The sequence below is a fragment of the Apium graveolens genome, chromosome 4 (genome assembly GCF_009905375.1).
Source record: "Apium graveolens cultivar Ventura chromosome 4, ASM990537v1, whole genome shotgun sequence".
Classification (NCBI taxonomy): domain Eukaryota; kingdom Viridiplantae; phylum Streptophyta; class Magnoliopsida; order Apiales; family Apiaceae; genus Apium; species Apium graveolens.
Window position 1 is genome coordinate 262,745,914 of NC_133650.1, and position 19,634 is coordinate 262,765,547.

A 19,634-nucleotide genomic window follows, 5' to 3' on the forward strand; every position below is an offset into this window, starting at 1 on the left:
TGCAAACTATATGCACTAAACTATCATGAATATGCAACTATATGCGACTCACACAATATATATTCCTTCAACTACTACCCCAAAACTTAAAATATTCACTGTCCTCAATGAAGGTAATAGTAAGGGATCAGGCATACCTACTCCGAATCAGGATCATCACCCTCAATGGGTGGAGTGTCAGGCGTGTCTGGAGGCGGATGAACGGAGTCCTCACCAAATACTGGCCACTGGATGTCAATATCGGTGGCTCTAAATGTAGTCCCAAGTGTCTGGGTGAGATCATGTGCAAACCGACTATGGATATCGTGCATCGCATCCATCCTCCTCGCTAGATGCCTATACTGCGTCGAACTCAAACTAGCTCCAACCTCTGCTCCTGCTGCTGCGATGAACCAGCTTCATCTCCTAACTGAGCTCTCCAAGCTGCTCGATGGGCCTGCGAAGAACCTCCCGCAAAAGTCTGATCTACTGGTACACCACCTGGCAGATGATCATATGAATAACCAAGCCCCTTAGGATCGGGCTTCCCTCCATACCACTCCTGCATACTCAACAGTGTAGAACTGTCGATAGGAGCACTAGGAAGCTATAGATGCTCATGTGCGGGCCAACGAACACCAACTGCCACACACAGCTTCTTCACAACGGACACATAGGGTATAGTGAAGGGTTTTTAGCACATAAACGCAGCGAAAACGAAAATTTAATCTTAAAAAAAACGAAAACCTCCGCAGGATCCATGCGAAAAAATAATATTTAATTCGGAGTTCAGTATGTTTACCTTAAGAAGCTTTACGTTAATGGAAAGATGGAGGTCTTTAATAGCGATCCAAGAACGATGAACGGAGATCCTTAGCAGCTGTTCCTCAAGTGTGAAGCACTCCACCGGTATCCACCAAGAAAACGATGTAATGAAGGAGGAGGAGATGGAGAGAATTAGGGTTTTGTAAATCTTTTTGGTTGAGGCAAAAATAGGGTTTATAATAGTATATTTATAGGCAAAATTTTCAGCTGAAAATTTTCCCATAAAATATTATTATTATTAACCCTTTATTATTCTCACTAATAATTAAAACACCTTTTAATTATTAATCCTTTTTCTAAACTCTTTAGAAATAATTCTCTCACTTGATTTAATTTCTAAATATTAAATTCTTAATTAATAATATTAAGAGCCTTTTCTTAATTAATTTATAATCAATTAAATCTCATTTAATCAATTATTAAATTTGCCAATTAATTATTTATTTCATAAATAAATAATTATCAGCCATTATTAATTAATTCCTCCACCATTAAATCATTCTCTTTTATGGTGTGACCCTGTAGGTTCAATATTAAGCCGGTAGTAGAAATAAATAATAATAAAACTATTTTATCATTATTTATATAAATTCTCTAATTCATTAAATATGATTAATTAATTTATCATATTTATTCTACATCGTGAGGGATACTTCTCAGCATATCGCGACTATCCGGATAATACGAATTCACTGCTTAGAATACCAAGAACCTATTCAGTGAGTAGTTACCGTACAATTAATTCCTTCTACCCTGTAATGTCACGATTAAATACAAGGCATGGAACTTGTGTCAAGCCTATCTTATTTAATCACTTGCTTTCCCATTCACTATGCTTAGTTCTATTTAATATAAATTAGAAACTCCTTTCTAATTTCATTGACTTTGGCCAGAGATTCCTGAACTAACATAAGTGGATCAGCATTGAACATTCTCTTCCTACACTGGAAGGGGTAGATCCTTTATTGATCATACACTATCTTCGTGTACAAATTCCTATAACCAGTAGAGCCCTTATAATTGTCCCTTGAGACTAAGTACTAAACCAAAGCATAGTTCAGTGTACACAAGATGACTATGATGACCTCAAGTCTAAGGATACTTGTACAACTATCACTATGTGAACAACTGCTGACACGTGAGTGAACTCCATCAGTTGTTCAGCTATGTGAGTCATGTTCAGTGAACTTATTCTATTATAAGCACCTACATACTAGCTATAGTGTTACCACACAAATGTCTATGAGAACATACATCATTCATAATGAAGCAAGCATAGTATGTACCGATCTTTGCGGATTATTAATTACCAGTTAGTAATCCTACGACCAGGAACTATTTAAGTTTAGAGTTATCATCTTTTAGGTCTCATTATTATGATCTCATCACAATCCATAAAAAGCTTTACTCTAAACTGTGGTATATCTTATTTAAACATTTAAATAGATAGAGCCCGCAATAAAAACAAAATAAGTCTTTTATTAATATCAATGAAATCAAAACAGATTACATAAAAGTTATTCTTAAATCCTCATACATGATTGGACTTAGGACATATCTCTTTCATATAGAACCTGTAGTACCTCCTCTCAAGAACCTCAAAATCCCCTGATAAATAACCATCCCCAAATTAATGTAATTTCCCTGAAGAATACCCCACAGCAGACGAGCACGCTCCACAGTAATCTCATGTACATAAGAAGATGGCATGATGTTAGCACAAATAAACGAGTTCCAAGCCCGTGCAAACCTGTTCATGCACGACGCCGGGAACGTGGAGTAATCAGTAGTGCCCCTCTTGAACTTTCAGTGAGTCTCAGGCATACACAGAGTCGTAACGATCAGATCCAAGTTGAAGTCTTTGGGAGTCTTATCGTTCTAAGTGTCCTGACCGGGTTTTCTTACGGGCTGCTCAATCACCCTCCTTATCACATCAGCACTGTACTCTACAGTCATCCCCCTAACCATAGTGAAGCCATTCTTCTCCACCTTAGCGTTAGCATAGAACTCCCGCACAACACTCATGGGCACAGTAGTAGGAGCCTCACAAGAAGGAACCCATCCCATCTCAAGAATTATCTCCAACAGCTTACCATCCTTCCATGATGGTAGAAAACCTCGCTCTTTAGCAATAGGCTTTGAGAGAAGCCTCGTGTACTCCTCTTCAGCCTCAGGAGTAGAAAACCTTGGCCTCATACCACCCACATATCAAGAATCGGTGGTGGTGCTACCTACTTGCATTCTTTGTCTCGTTGGTGCCATTAGGATTGAATAAGAAAGAATAAAAACTAAGTGTTTGAGAGGGATTTGTGTTTGAGAATTTGTGAAGTGGTGGAGAAGTTTGTGTATAAGTGTGTGTATTTATAGGTGGGGAGATGAGAATTAGATATGGAATAGAAGTGGGAATTGATTATTGGAATCGTGGAAATAATGGGTTTGATTTGGAGAGGGAAATTTGGGATGTGGAAGAGTAAAATTCGGTTTGGAATTGATTTTGTGGGAAAAATCCCGTTTTTTACTCTTCAAACTGTTGTTTTTTTCTAAGTCGGGACCCCGACGTGGCCGCGAGCTTGGACAGCGCGGGCGCGCTCACCTTCTGGAAAACCGGTGCGGTCGCGCCCTAGATCAGCGCGGGCGCGCTTACCTTCTGGAAAAATAGCCCGGCCGCGCGCTAGATCAGTGCGGGCACGCTTGGCTACTGAAGTTGGCCCTGATTTTTTTTTCTTTTTATGAGTTTTTCTCCTTTTTTCTTGCTTCCTCTACCTACTAATGTACAACACACTTGGGTTGCCTCCCAAGAAGCTCTTCTTTTACGTCGCTAGCTCGACGTAGAACCTTGAGCTCAAATGGACAATAAAACAGCACTAACCACCTCGCGGTTTGCCATGTAACCATAGTAATGCTTCAACCTTTGACCATTTACCTTGAATGCTTGGCCCGGATCAATTTCAAAAATTTCCACCGCTCCATGCAGAAATATAGTTTTGATTATGAAGGGCCCTGACCACCTTGACTTCAACTTCCCAGGAAAAAGATGGAGATGAGAGTTAAACAAAAGAACTTGTTGCCCCGACACAAATGATTTGAGCACTAGACCCCTATCATGCCACCTCTTGACTTTCTCCTTGTACATTTTGTTATTTTCATAAGCTTGAAGTCGAAACTCGTCGAGTTCATTCAATTGAAGCATTCTCTTCTTTCCAGCCGCATCCAAGTCAAGATTCAATTTCTTCAAAGCCCAAATACGCCTTATGCTCGAGCTCCACTGGCAAATGACACCCCTTACCATAAACCAACTGAAAAGGTGACATTCCTAATGGAATCTTATATGCTTTTCTATACGCCCAAACAGCTTCATCAAGATTCAAAGGCCAATCTTTCCTCGATGGACACACAACTTACTCTAAAATGCGCTTGATCTCTCTGTTAGACACCTCATCTTGACCATTTGTCTGAGGATGATAAGCCGTAGTAATGTGATGATTCACATTATATATTTGCATCATAGCAGTGAACTTGCGATTGCAAAAATGTGACCCCTCGTCACTGATTATGACTCTTGGAGTTCCAAACCTTGTGAATATCTGCTTGTGAAGAAAATTAAGCACTACTTTAGCATCATTTATTGGCAACGCCTTAACTTCAACCCATTTTGACACATAATCAACCGCCAACAAGATGTATTGATTGTTACAAGATGAGACAAATGGCCCCATAAAGTCAATTCCCCAGACATCGAAGACCTCAACCTCGAGAAGCACATTAAGAGGCATCTCATCCCTTTTTGATATACTACCCACACGTTGACATCGATCACATTTCAAAACGAACTGATGAGCATCTTTAAACAAGGTTGGCCAAAAGAAACCTGCTTAAAGAATACGAGCTGCTGTCTTTTCTCCATCATAATGTCCTCCATAAGCCGTTGAGTGGCAATCTCGCAAGATCCCCCCCCGTTTCGCTGTAAGGAATACATCTCCTGATGATTTGGTCAGCTCCTTATCGAAAAAGAAACGGCTTATCCCACATATACCACTTCACTTCATGTAGAAACTTCTTCCTTTGAGCATATGATAAGTCGGGAGGTATGATATTACTCACAAGGTATTTCACAATGTCTGCAAACCGCGGTTCTTCTTCTTGCACTCTAAATAACTGCTCATCGGGAAAAGACTCATTTATTAATGTCTTGTCCAATGAAGTAGCATTAGTGTTCTTTAAATGCGAGATATGATCAGCGACTTGATTTTCAGACCCCTTTATGTCCTTGATCTCTAGTTCAAATTCTTGAAGCAAAAGAACCCATCTAATCAATCTAAGCTTCGAGTCCTTCTTTGAGATGAGATATCGAATTGTAGCGTGATCAGTACAAATTGTCACCTTAGTCCCAAGTAGATAAGATCGAAATTTCTCAAAACCATAGACAATAGCCAAAAGTTCTTTCTCCGTAGTAGTATAATTCAGTTGAGCACCATTTAGGGTCTTGCTAGCATAGTAGACCACATGAAATATGTTGTTCTTTCTCTGCCCAAGAACTGCTCTAACTGCATAGTCACTTGCATCGTACATCATCTCAAAAGGTTCATTCCAATCAGGTACAGTTATGACAGGTACCGTGATTAAACTCTTCTTCAATGTCTCAAAATCGGCAAGGCACTCGTCATCAAACTTGAAAGGGACATATTTCTCTAGCAAACTGCACAATGGCTTTGATGAAACTCCTATAGAAACCCGCACGACCAAGAAAACTGCGAATTCCTTTAACAGAAATTGGTGGAGGAAGATTTTCAATGACCCCCACCTTGGCTTCGTCCACCTCAAGACCCTTACTCGAAACCTTATGCCCAAGAATAATGCCCCGTCGCACCATAAAGTGACATTTCTCCCAATTGAGAACCAGATTGGTCTCAACACACCTCTTGAGAACGTATCCAAGATTTTGCAAACATTCATCAAAAGAATCGCCAAATACAGAGAAGTCGTCCATGAACACCTCCACATTCTGGCCAATCATATCAGAAAAGATGGCCATCATACATCTCTGAAATGTGGCTGGTGCACCACACAGACCAAAAGAAACTCGTCTGAAGGCGAAAGTACCAAATGGACATGTGAAGGTAGTTTTCTCCAGATCTTCTGGAGCGATACAAATCTGATTGTAACCCGAATAGCCATCTAGAAGACAGTAGTACTCATGGCCAGCCAATCTGTCAAGCATCTGATCAATGACGGGCAAAGGAAAGTGATCCTTCCTAGTGACCTTGTTCAGCTTCCTATAGTCCATACAAACTCTCCATCCCGTGACTGTTCATGTAGGAATAAGCTCATTCTTCTCATTTGCTACCACAGTAATTCCACCTTTCTTTGGCACACATTGAACTGAGCTCACCCATGAACTGTAAGAAATAGGATAGATGATCCTTGCATCTAACCACTTAAGAATTTCCTTCTTTACTACTTTCTTTATAATCAGATTAAGTCTTCTTTGTTGCTCGACCGTAGGCTTGCTACCTTCCTCTAGCAGAATTTTATGCATGCAATAAGAAGGGCTAATTCCCTTGATATCTGCTATAGTCCAACCATTTGCCGATTTGAACTCTCTCAGAATCCTCAAAAGCTTCTCCTCATCACTACCGGAAAGGTCAGATGCAATAATCACAGGTAGAGTAGATGCATCACCTAAAAGAGCATACCTCAAATGCTCAGGTAAAGGCTTAAGCTCAAAAGTGGGAGCTTCCTCAATAGATAGCTTGAGGTGTTTAGGAGATTTGTTCAATTCCTCCATTCCAATAGATTCAAAAGGCATATCAATCTTCCTCTTCCAAGGAGAAGCATTCAGATATTGCAATTGCTATTCACCTTCATCATCTTCACTATCTGAATTTCCCAATAAGGCCTTCTCTAAGGCATCAGACCTCAGCAATCGATCAAGTTCCAAAGTCACCGCAGAATCGACCAATTCCACCTTTAAGCACTCCTCATTTTCTATTGGAAATTTTATAGCATTTTACACATTAAAAGTTATATCCTGATCCAGCACTCGCATTGTGAGCTCACCTTTCTGCACATCTATCAAGGTTCGGCCAGTTGCCAAGAAAGGTCTTTCCAAGATTATGGGAATCTTCTTATCCTCCTCGAAATCAAGAATTAAGAAATCAGCAGAGAAGATAAGTTTATCAACCTTGACCAAGACATACTCCACAATACCTCGCGGATATGTAATAGAACGGTCGGCCAACTGCAAAGTCATATAAGTCGGTTTTGGATCAGGTAAGTCCAACTGCTTGAAGATTGACAAAGGCATCAGATTGATGCTAGCTCCCAAGTCACATAAGCATCTGTCAAAACACACTTTTCCAATAGTACACGGAATAGTGAAGCATCCCGATTCTTTAAGCTTCAGAGGCAACTTCTGTTACAGTACAACATTGCATTCCTCTGTGAGAGCGATAGTCTCTAAATCATCTAGCTTCACTTTCCGAGAGAGAATACATTTCATAAACTTTGCGTAACTAGGCATCTGCTCAAGAGCATCAGCGAAAGGTATTGATATGAAGTTTCTTGAACACCTCCAGAAACTTCTCAAATTGCTTGTCCAGCTTTTTCTTCTGTAGCCGCTTAGGAAAAGGCGGTGGAGGATAGATCTATTTCTCCCCTGTATTAACCTCAGGAGAAGTGTGCTAAACAGTAGTCTTCCTTGGTTCCACTTCTACTTCCTGTTGTTTAACTTCTTCTTCAGCCCCAGCTTCTTCAGTTGAAACTTGAGTTTGTTCGGGATTCGCAACCCTTCCAGACCTCAAAGTGATTGCCTTTACCTGCTCCTTAGCTTCCTTCCTTCCTGGAACTTCAGTGTCACTAGGTAATGTACCAAGTTGACGATTTAGCAAGGCATTGGCAATTTATCCAATTTAATTTTCCAAGTTTTTGATAGAAATAACTTGACTTTGCATATAAGCTTCAACTCCTCTAATTCAGATTTTTTATTAGCTTGTTGCTGCTGGAGTTGTTGCCTTGGTGCATATTGCGGTTGCTGAAAACCAGGGGTTGTACTGCTTAGCTGGATACTGCTGATAAGGTTGTTGAACCGCATTTTGAGCATTGCTCCAACTGAAATTAGGATGATTGCGGTTGTTGGGATAATAAGTGGCTAGCACAGGTTGCTGCAAACGCTGAAAGTTGCTTACGAACTGAGCTGATTCAATAGAAATTGTGCACTGATCAGTCTCATGGGCACTAGCACAAAGCTCACAGACACTAGCGATTTGATTAACTCCATAATTAGCCAAAGTGTCCACCTTCATCGTCAAAGCCTTAAGTTGGGCAGCTATAACAGTTGCTGCATCCAACTCCAGAATTTCGGCTACTTTTCCCTGAGTCAGTCTCTGAGAAGGATTTTGGTATTCATTAGCATCCATCTTTGATCAATTCATAAGATTCATCATAGCTCTTAGCCCACAAGGCTCCTCCTGATGCTGCATCGAGCATGGGTCTGGAAGTAGCACCCAATCCATTGTAGAAAGAGTTTATAATCATTCAATTAGGCATGCCATGGTGTGAGCACTTCCTTAGTATCTCCTTATATCGATCCTAAGCCTCACACAGAGATTCTCCAGTTTGTTGAGCAAACTGAGTAAGAGCATTCCTGATTGCAGCAGTCTTCGCCATAGGGAAGAATTTAGAGAGAAACTTTTGAGCAAGATCTTCCCAAGTGGCAATAGACCCTGCTGGTAGAGAATGTAACCAGCACTTAGCTTTATCCTTCAGAGAGAATGGGAAGAGTCGCAGCTTGATAGCATCTTCTGTCACATCATTGAACTTGAAAGTGTCGCAGATCTCGATGAAATCCCTGATGTGCATGTTTGGGTCTTCAGTAGGAGAACCCCCAAACTGAACTGAGTTTCGTATCATATGAATCGTGCTTGACTTGATCTCAAAAGTGTTAACCCTAATGGCTAGCTTGATGATGCTTGATTGAATGTCATTAATCTTAGGCTGAGAATAGTCCATCAAAGCCTTAAAATTTTCTGCTTGATCTTTCATCACTACTAAAACTGGTTCCTCGACTTTCTCTTCTTCTTCTACCTTCTTTTCTTCTTCAAAAACTTCCCTTCGAACCACCATAAATTCTTCCTTGGCTTTATCCAGAGTTCTCTTACGAGACCGCGAACGCGTATACATACACCCTTGCTAGAGTAGCTGAAATAAGACAAGGAAATAGATAAGTAATAATGTCTGAGTTAGTGAACTTTAACGACCACTGATGGAAAACACATAAACTAAAAATTAACACCGAGTCCCCGGAAGCGGCGCCAAAAACTTGTTAGTCGCTAAACACGCGCTAAAATTATACGCAAGTATACGCGTTCGCAAGTAGTATAAGATATAAATCAAATTCGCTCCCAAAGAGACTGGTTTAGGTTATCTTTATAATTTATGCACTTAAGCAACAATGTATGGTTATTATTCAATGCTAAGACGAATAACAATTTGAGGATGTTTATAACTAATAATTAAACTAACAATTATAACTAAGAGAATAAGAATGATTGAATTAATATATATGATAAACATGGGATTCTAACTTCATTAAATACTTCATTCAATAGCCTTTTCGTTCTTAACCTTAGCATGTAATGGTGATGACACTAATCAGACAACACGAAACTGATAAATGCCAACTTTCGTTGCACGAATACCATACTACCAGACATCCACAAAAGAGATAGAAGCTGAATAGACACCAATTATATTGAGACCCTATAAGTCTATAGAATTTGATAACATAACGGTTTAAGCATAAGTTATCTACCTTGATTACATAGGGCAAGTAAGATGATTAAAATTACCTACTAATTATGCATAACAAATACATGAACCTATGCTAGCATGGCAAGTTCTAAACCCTTAAATTCACTTTCGCTTCATTAAAGATTAACACACTATCTTATAAGTTCGTGATGCTCATAAGACAAATAAGCACAGCCAATACTAGGTTATCATACAATTACCACACACTAAGGCATCGAAACAAATCAACTAAAGAAATCCATAAATAAAATCTGCTAGAACCCCACAATAACGATTAGCCCATAATCAGACTTATCATCAACGTGGGTTCCTATGAAATCATGGTATAATGAACACAGTCTTTATAACGAATAATAAAAAAAAGTTAACACAAGAGTATAGGTTCAACAAAACAAGAAACGAGCATCCAAGATTACAACTCAAAATAGAGATTCAAAAGAATAAACTAGATCATCTTCGCCTTTGTTGAGTTGTGTTATAGGTCTCTTGCCGTCTTCTCCTTAGCTCTGATATGTCTCTGCTTGATAAGATATGAAAAATAACCTAAAGTTATGATTATATATCAGCCCCATGCAATGTAGAAGTCTCCCAATAAGAATTTGAGTAGATTCAGGAATTCTGCATCCCGACACGGCGCGGTCGCGCGCTTCACCGGCGTGGGCGCGCTGGGTTTCTGATGTTTGGGTGCGGCCACACGCTTTAACAGCGCGGGTGCGCTGACTCTCTAACCCAAAAACTGACTTCTTCTTTTCTCCTTCTTGATTTAAGCTGGTCTTCCACTAGCTTTATTCCAACACCTTCCTAACACCAAATTAGCACCAAAACAATGCTAATTCACCTGATTACCTGGAGAATGCCTGAAAATGCAAAAATACTATAAAACACATTAAAACACCAATAACTTGAGTATAAATACACCAATTCAAAGCTTTACGGAGCATAATAAAGTTTCATAAATGCCACTCAACAGTGGGACAGCTGGCACGTCACGTCAATCATGTCCATCATTACTCCCGAGAAAAGTGATTGTTCAAATTCAGAGGTCGCGCCCTATAAAGAAGACGGGCCATATGGATTAGTTCTTGCACAAATTTTATAAATACTAAGAAAGTTAAAAATTCCAATCTCATTTTCAATAACATATGGAATTTGGGGGGTAGTTGTTATGCCCAAAATTTGGTACAAAGATTATTCGGGTCAAATTCGGGTCAATTGAATGAAATTAGGTAAAAGGTACAGTAATCCAAACAAGAATAAGGGTTTGCGTATATTCCTAAAAAGGAAAGAGTGTGCCCTCTTAAAATGATAGTTGAGGCCATATTGAAATATTTAGCACTCACCCTAATAATAGCAAGATAAGAAAGGCACTAACTTTCCAAGAAGTTAGGGCGCGCCCTGTTTATTATGGGGCAACCCATTCTGTAAGAGGGATAAGGTGCACCCTTAAAAGGAAAAGTCTTGGCTTCCTTATACTACAGGGCGCACCCTTTATTTATAGACAGAGAAGTATATGACAAATTTCTTGAGGTGGCACCAACACATGAAAGTGTTAGGGCGCGCCCTCATTTGAAAGATTAACTTGGGAGGAAAATCAACATATTACTTGGACGAATTATTTGGATGCTTCAAGTTTGGAGAAGATTATTATTAATAACATATTTACTGTAGGTACTCTATTGAAGAACTCCATTTTGTAATGTAATCAGAAAAAATCGGTGTTCGTGGTCAGAGACCTCCAGGGGAATGCCTGGATAGAAGGCCTCCTCCTGTAGTTAATGAGTGTCCTAATTAGGGATGTGGGGCGAACACTGGTATGTGCTTTGAGAGCTCTGTCTCTGTAGTCAACAAGTGTCCTCGTTGGGAGACTTCGGAGTGTCCTGCACTTTGCTCCCGAAAGCTTGGGATCACTTGGCCCGTAATCTGGTAGGGGTTCCTTATCCGGGGAACAAGGATGCGCCCAATATTTGGGGTGAATCACGGCTATACCTGCGTTCGTGTCTAGAGAAATAGCTGGTAGCGGAGGGTTATCCTCGGTCGGGGAGATGCCTTATCTGTGAAGTCTCGAAGCCAAATACGAGCCTTGAGCCGTTGTGGTTGGGCCTCATCGTCGGAAATTCCTAAAGCTAATAGAAGACAATTTTTAATAGGTTTCCTACTAGGCCTCGAGATGAGAAATATAAGCCCATTAGGTTTCTTGTTCCCCAAGAACTATGTTGGCTTGATTCCCTGTAAATAGGGGTACGTAGGCAAATTACAAGGGGTCATAAGTTGAGAACGCGAATGAGCCACCACTAACCCTAAGCAATCTCAGCCACCATTAATCATAACCACCCAACACTGTTCACATTTTCCAACAAAGAACCATAGTCACAGATCCTATTTTCGGGTACAAACCTCAAAATTTGTTGCTACCAAATTCCTCCATCAAGATCTCTCGCTATCACTCGTCTCCCTTCTCTCCCTTGCCTGCTCCTACCTCTCTGTAGTCTTTGTTGGTACATAAATAGAGTTTTCTGTGATCATGTGTTTTATGAAGATATATCGTATGTATATTGAAGGGGTCAACTTTATGATTTCTTATATGATAAATATATTTTTTAGTATCAGTGCTTGTTTTAATCTGGGTAGTATTAAGATTGGATAATGAGTGTGTAAGGTTTCGAGAAAGGGGGTTGTGGGTGTTTATGTGGAGTGATTTGGTTGATTTTTATGCTGTTGGATAGAAGATCGAACGACCTTGATTTAAATTTTTTTACCGTACTGCGATATAATACCATAGTACAAGTAAATTACTTTTTTCCCTCCAAGGTGCACTACAGTATTTTTTCGCGGTATGGGGTTTATTGATGAATATGACTTATACCCAATTTGGATAATTAGGGTTCATAATAGATCAAATTGGGGGCTTTCTATTATGAGCTAATATGTTAAAATTAATGGTTCCGTAAGATTATGAGTGAATAACAAATGGAATTATTTGTATTTTATGGGTGGAGGATAGTTGGAGTTAGAAGAACCATTGCATCGATTTTGTTCGTCGGTTGTGGTTGTAGTAATACGTAGGAGAAGAGTGAAGAGGAAAGATGAAAAGAGTCGGAACGATATTAGTGTGGGTGTGATTTGTATGCGTGTGTGTATCCCATTTGCGTGTGCATCAAAAAGTGTGGGTGGAAGAAGAAGAAAGAAGGAGAGATTGAGAGAATCATTAACGACAGAGAGATCGAAGGAAACTGAACCATGTTACAGTATAATAACGTTGTACAGTAAAAAAAATTAAATTTAGGCTGTTCGATCTTCCTTCAAACAAAATAAACATATTATGTTATAAAACTCATCTCTGACACATGGTTGTCGGGGATCGGGGACCTAAAAAGATTAGCAACTTAGAAGCGGAAAATTGAATGTTTTTAAAAGGTCCTCCGATATTTTTTTGCAAACACTAGAAAAAAAAATAATTCATAGTAACATACGTTTAGACTGTAGTTAGTCATATCGTAAATGCCAAGTATATAATGCATCTACAGTGTTGTGCAAGACATGCCTGTACTATAACAAGACTAAGTCAAATTGACAACCCTAAGTAAGCTAGATGATAATCTGAGTTCACATTTGGTATTGTAACACTTAAGTCTGTAAAAATGTAAATAGATTAGGCTGAAGTATTTTTATGTAAACAGTCTCAAGCCTAAGAATAAACTCTAGAAGAAGATCTTGCCTCAGAGATAATGTGAAGAAGCTTGGAGTTGAATAAATATGTTTTAGGAAAAACATTCTAAGTAAAGAAATCTACAAGTCACAGATTAAGTCTTATAGAGAAGTCATTCGAGAACTCCAGAATGACTTATCGAGAAGTCAAGAAAAGCTTATAGAGAAGTCTCAGAGATATCAACAAGCCAAAATGAAGACATGAAGATTGGAGATATCGACAGGTCAAAATATCACTAGAGATCTCAGAGAAATCAATAAGTCAAAATATCACTAGATATCGATAAGTCTAGTTATCACTAGAGATCTTTGAGATATCGACAAGTCATTTCTTCACTAGAAAACTCAGAGATATCGATAAGCCAAAATGAAGACATGAAGATTAGAGACCTCGATAAGTCAAAACAACTATAGAATAATAAGAGATCTCGGTAAGCCATAGCACTTATCGAGATATCGAGTTCTCTATATAACAAACTGGAGATCTCGATGTAAAACTCAAGTACAGAATGCAGATCAGTTAAATATCCAAGATTATCAATCAACAAACAAATCAATCACTGATTTGAAAAGTCTACAAAAAGCAGCTTGAAGAGTACAAGATCAAAGGCCAAGATTAACTGACAAAGTAAGTCATAGACATGCACGATTTGCAAAGATACACTAATCCAGAAATATAAAATTTTAGTTAACTTAAAGTGAGGTTTAGTACATGCTATTGCATGCTGTGTAAAACTAGTATTTACTGTTCTATAAAGTAAACTCTGGATGCTTTGTTTTCTCAAGTAACAAAATAGATCTAGAAAATCTTGTGACTATCAAGAGAGAAGCTGAGTTCTTTATCAACAAAGAACCCAGAAATTTGTAGCAAAACACTAACTTGATTTTTATATAAAAATTAAGTGAGTTTTGAAATATTTTGTGCACTGTCTTTAGTTTAGCTAGCATAATATTGTTATATTTCTTATCTGCTTTGTTCACCAAGTTTAAGTAATTCAAAAAGCATTTAAAAGTGTCAAAACACATTCACCCCCCTGTGTTGTATTCATTACCTAACAAGTGGTATCAGAGAAAAATATGAAAATAAACAGATTAAAGATCTTGCAAGAATGAATACACAGAAGCTGAGCAGTATCAAAATCCCCACCTTTGACAGATCTAACTATATATTATGGAAGAAGAAAATGTTGTTGTTCATCAGGATGGCCAATCCATTATACATTCAGATTCTCAAGAATGAGCCTTTCACTCCCATGATGACAGTTGAAGAATCTATAGATGGAGACATGGTCATTCCAGCACATTATGCTCCTAAAGATCCTTCAGAATATACAGAACCTGAAAAAAAAGGTCTCTCTGGATAGTGGCTTGCAGCTGATCTTGATAGAGTCACTTGACAATGTAATGTACAATACCATTGCCAATTGTGACACAGCCAAATAGATCTGGGAGAAAATAGAGATCTTATGCGAAGGAACAGAGGAGGTTAGGTCAAACCAAAGGGTGATTCTGGTTTCTCAATACGAGGGGTTTAAGGCTAAACCAAAAGAAGGTATCACTAAAGTTTTTGAAATGTTCAATAAATTGATAAATGACTTACAACTACATGATAAATAATATGAAGCTGAGGAGGTTAACCTAAAGTTATTGCTAGCTCTTCCTGACCATCTTGAACGGAAAATATCAGCTATTAGAGAAGGAAGAGATTTAAGCAGAATGACTTTGGAAGTTCTTTATGGAATCTTGAAAACTTATGGACTTGAAATACTGCAAAGTAAGTCATTGAAAGCACACCATGGCCATATTGTTGATGGTTTAAGTGTTATGATTGTGAATGACAGAGAAGAAAGTGAAGATGAGCAAGATGATCAAGTTCCAGTTGCTCAAGCTATGGAATAAAAGAACAAAGGAGCTCAGAAGCAAGTTGTATTGGAGCTGGAGGAAGATGAATATTACACCCTGGATGAGCTAGATAAAATGGATCAATCCATGGCTTACTTGGCTAAAAAAAATTCCAACATAAGAGTCAATAAGCCAAGATTTTTCAAAAGCAAGGGACAATCTTCTAACAACAATAATTGGAAACCAAAAGCTCAGTACAATTCAGCTAACAAAGGTGGCTACAAAATAGGATCTGTGGATAGATCAAAGATAAGTTGCTTCAATTGTGATGAGTTGGGTCACTTTGCTACTGAATACAGAAAGCCTAAAAAGGTGAAGAAGGATAAAGCTTACTTGGAATTGGAAGCAAAGTATGAAGCTCTCTTGAAGAAGCAGTCTGAAAAAGCTTAGCAAGAAGCAGCATTCAGTATCCACATCAACTGCTGAAGCTGAATACATAGCTGCCGGAAGCTGTTGTGCCCAAATCTTGTGGATGAGGAACCAACTCTGGGATTATGGTATGTTGGTCTCTAAGATTCCAATATTTTGTGACAATACAAGTCCAATAGCAATCTCAAACAACCCCGTTCGGAACTCAAGAATAAAGCATATTGATATCAGGTATCACTTTATCAGAGAGCATGTCACAAATAGCACTGTGGAATTAAATTTCGTACCCGCAGATGATCAAATTGTAGACATCTTTCACTTGATGAAAATACTTTTTTCTAAGTTGGTTAGTGAACTTGGGATGTTAAATCTTTCTAATTACCAAATTATGAATCAATAACGACAATTTGTCTCAAAAAAATCCACTTGTTATTTAATGTCAATATTCTAAGGACATGTGGATTTATGTGTCATTATTTACTTCTCATATTTCAAATATTTGTGTGATTGTATCTAATTGATAAGTATTTTAACATGCTTATATTGATAAATTGTTTGAAAATAATTTAATCATTATTGGTTAAGTTATGAGTAAAATATTGCAGTGTAACACCCCCAGATCCGGGGTCGGGGATCCGGGTCGTCACGAGTTCCATTTCCCTTAATAACACCCAATTTTAATAATTACTCAACTACTCTGTACTGTGACCCCACAATAAACACACACCACACGTTATAGTCTCAGAGATGAACATCCAAAAATAACCACAAGTCATTTTATTCCACAATTATCTGCCAATACACCTTAAAAGGTTTTCTGAATAAATTTACATTTCTTTGCCATTATTACAATTCATAAATATAAATAAATCTGGTCCATCAAAAGTTGAAAGCCTAGCCTATTGGTAGTTCCTACCTCAGCTACGGCGGTATCAATGCTTCTAGAAAACTGCGGAACGTCTCCTAATCGCTTGCGAATCGGGAGCTTGGTTCTGTTCATCTTTTCTATCTGTTGTTGTGTGATGAAAGAAGAAAGCAAGGGTGAGCAGCAAGCCCACCAAAATAATATGTATAATGATTAATAGTATATGAGCCTACTCATAATACTCATGAAAGTCTTGGTCAAAAGAAATGAACCAAGTTTGATATCTTAATGCGATGAAGTCGCAAAATATTCAGTATATATACATATATACTTTTCAAAATATTGGAAGTCCTCTTCCATGCATAATATACACAAAGTCCCAGTGTATAACTGTATAAAAAAATATCGTTGCAAGGTGATCTCATATATCTAACCTTGTCTCAACGTTTTTCTGAAAATCTTTGTCATTCATAAGACAATTATTAATTAGATATAAGTTTAAAAGATGAGGTTACCAAATACCCCAATATACTTATATCTTTCCCAATACTACTTGAACTACCACCGTTCAAGTTATAATCAATTTCAAAAGTTCATCCCACTGATGAGACCACAAGATAAGACTTGAATAGATTCAATCTTTGAAATATTATTGAATGAAAAAGTTATGAGATACTTTATTTAGTCCCGATATATATATATATCCACATACATATATATCCCGAAAACATTTCTTGGAACCTCTGTTATGTGAAGTATGAACAGAGTTCGAAACATCCAATGAATTTTGGAAAGGAAAAGAATTTTGGCATAAACCCGATATCTTGCTGATCAGGCAAAGATACCAATAAGTAACCTTTTCTACTAGTAGATGGACGAATTCCCCACTGGTCATCACCCTGGTCATAATTAAGACCTATGCTGGACTGCCACTCAGCCACTTATGCATTTGATGGACTCCCACTGAGCCACTTACACAATAATAGACCGTACCCCGGCCTGTCGCTTATGCCGACTCAATGAGAGGGGCTTACTTCCCGAACGTTGGGCAAGTAATCAATTCATTTACCAAATCTGCAACCTCGTTGCGAATATAAAATACACCACAGAGCCGGATTCCCCAGGTTTTGAGCGAGTATTTAAATCCCCTTAAAAGGAAGATCTTAAATATAAAAATGAGTTTTGGGATCCGCTCTGACTTTTAAAAATCATTTTGAAGACTCGAAAACACTTTAAAGAGTGTTTGGAGTAAGGCTGATTTAATGAAGTAAATCAGTCCCCAGAATATTAGAAAATATCTGAATATTATTAATTAAATAATATTCCCATAAAGAATAATCTTTATAAAAAAATAATTGAAGTAGAAGTATTAAAATTTATACTTGAAACGAGTATTAAATAACCAAAGATATACTTATATGAAAGTATTATCTTTATTTGAATAATCGAAAATAAGTTTGATTATTTACACCTTATTCTTTAATAAAATAAAGAATATATCTCAGCAAATAATCGGAGTCATAGATCCTCAAATGAATATTCAAATAATATTCAATAAATAAAATAAGCTGAGTCATAATACCTCGAATGAATATTATAAATAATATTCATTAAATAAAATAAAGGAGTCATAAGTCCTCGAATAATATTCGAAATAATGTAATAAAGTTTAAAGTTATCGAATAAACCTTATTCGATTAATAGTTTGGAAAACTATAACCATATATATATATAAATATATATATATATATATATCCATATCCATATATACAAGATTACTCGGGATCCTCGACTCCCGGTTTTAGAAAATATTTTCACCTTTTGGGTCCCTATACTAAGGGTATATGCAAGTTACCGCTATCCTCTAGCATATGTATTATCAAATGAACCAACAGATATATATTTCAAGAATATGAAACAGGCATGCATATATACCATATTAGCATACTCCAATATATTGCAAAATTTGCTACTAACAATCATGCAATATCACAAGATAATGCATATACATATATTTACATCACAACAACAGTATAACGGGTAGAAAACTTGCCTGAGCGACTGGGGGTTACGAATGGCTCGGGACGAGTCTGGTAACCTATAAGCAACAAGTAAGTTGGAATTACACCAAAGTCACTTGTAAATCTATACTTTAACTAACTTAGACTCTAACGCTCGTTTTGCGCTCACTGATTCGCTTAAGTCACTCGGGTACCCTCGGCTCCACCATTTTTAATAATTTAACCTTTACGAGTTTTAAAGCGATTCCTTCGCGAGTGACTTACCAACTGCCTAAAACACTTACCATAAATGTTTCATGCATTAATTAACCCTTTTCGGTCTTTAACCTACATTTCAAAGTAAGGCGAGGGGAAAAAGTTTCGTTCGCGAAACGCCGTTACTTGAAACGGTCGTTTCTCCTAAACCGTTCATCGGAATCAAACGAACCACATATCAAAACGAAGCTCGTAACATGAACTATCTAAACATGACAATGGTCAAAACCTAGCAGTGAGTTCAAGGGTTCTGATGTTAAGAACAAAAAAACAGTCTACGGTAAATCGGACATTACGACGGCTATGTTTACGCGATTTCCCAAATTTAAACCACTCGATACCAACCACAAATCAACCCCAAATCAATCATACAACCAATATCCATCCTTATCACATCATAACAACCCCAACAAATCCATATTAACCATTTATACTTATTCCTCACATGAACTAAAAGCTTTACTTAGGTTCTTTAACTAATTACCAAGATTTACAACTCTAACAATACAACAAAACCAACTAATCTCTACAAACTCAACCAAACTTCAACCAATCAAGCATCATGCCTCACATATGCTATATCAAACACATTCAATCCTAATTACTCAAAACTAAAGCTAGGGTTTGTAGTTTATACCTTCCTTGGAGAGTGGAGAATCAAGAGGATGGCTTGGAATCACCTTTAAAGCCCTTAACCAAGCTTAATCTAAACAAAACTTCAAGAACACAAATTTTAGTTCTTGAAAACACTATTCACCATCTTCTTTGATGATTTATAGAAAAAGATTGGCTTGGAATTAGAAGCTTAAACTTATAGGAAGTATGTAACTTAACTAGGAGGAGCTAGGATAATTACCTTGGAAAATAACAAGTGGAGGAGCTTGGACTTCCCATTTCTTAAGAAA

At 37.7% G+C, this 19,634-nt stretch overlaps 1 non-coding gene across 1 annotated transcript; it reads left to right on the plus strand.

Annotated features, from left to right (window-relative positions):
- The first annotated feature begins 8,347 nt into the window (after positions 1–8,347).
- Positions 8,348–8,454, plus strand: LOC141723179 (small nucleolar RNA R71). The gene has a single exon (XR_012576167.1). It is a non-coding gene; the product is annotated as a small nucleolar RNA R71 (small nucleolar RNA).
- Positions 8,455–19,634: the final 11,180 nt, after the last annotated feature.